The 548-nt window shown below is 46.9% G+C and overlaps 1 protein-coding gene across 1 annotated transcript in view; it reads left to right on the top strand.

Moving 5' to 3' along the window:
• Nucleotides 1-548, top strand: part of PLA2R1 (phospholipase A2 receptor 1) — a 127355-nt gene that overhangs the window by 123594 nt on the left and 3213 nt on the right. The window lies entirely within an intron of this gene.

Here is a 548-nt window from a genome sequence, read left to right as displayed (position 1 = left end):
GTGAGGCTGCAGGATCACAAGGGATGAAGAAAGTTTTAAGAGCTGGAACACAGGAGGAAAGGCATTTCGGACAAAAGACCCAGCATGACTAAAGGCAGAAAGAGAGAATGTGCTTATGAATGAGCTAAGAGCAAAGGACTGTTGTTAGGGACTGATAGGAATGAACTGGACTGTAATAGAGGATCCGTTCACGGACAGCCCCAGGCTAAAGAGCTGAACTCCCTGGTGGAGGAGACAGGGACCCCCTGTCTGCTCTGCCGACACCTGGAGTTGAGCTGGATTTTTCATTTGAGTAACAGAACTAGGAACAAAAAAGAGGGGGAGAAATGAAAAGAGAGAATCATCGGGTCGTGGTGACTAGGAATGGAGGAGAGAAACTACAGGTGTGGGCACCCATGTCTGAAACCTCCATAGTATGAGCATCCATTCTGTGTGGAAAATATGACCAAGCCTAATAGTGAATATCATTAGCATTTAAGTATCAAGAACAAATCAGGCCAGGCTTTGGCTTGTGCCTATAATCCTAGCACTCTGGGAGGCCAAGGCAG

The sequence above is a fragment of the Otolemur garnettii genome, unplaced genomic scaffold (assembly GCF_000181295.1).
Source record: "Otolemur garnettii isolate 467f Iridium unplaced genomic scaffold, OtoGar3 scaffold00098, whole genome shotgun sequence".
NCBI classification, from domain to species: Eukaryota; Metazoa; Chordata; class Mammalia; order Primates; family Galagidae; genus Otolemur; species Otolemur garnettii.
This window is presented reverse-complemented; position numbering and strand designations above follow the sequence as displayed.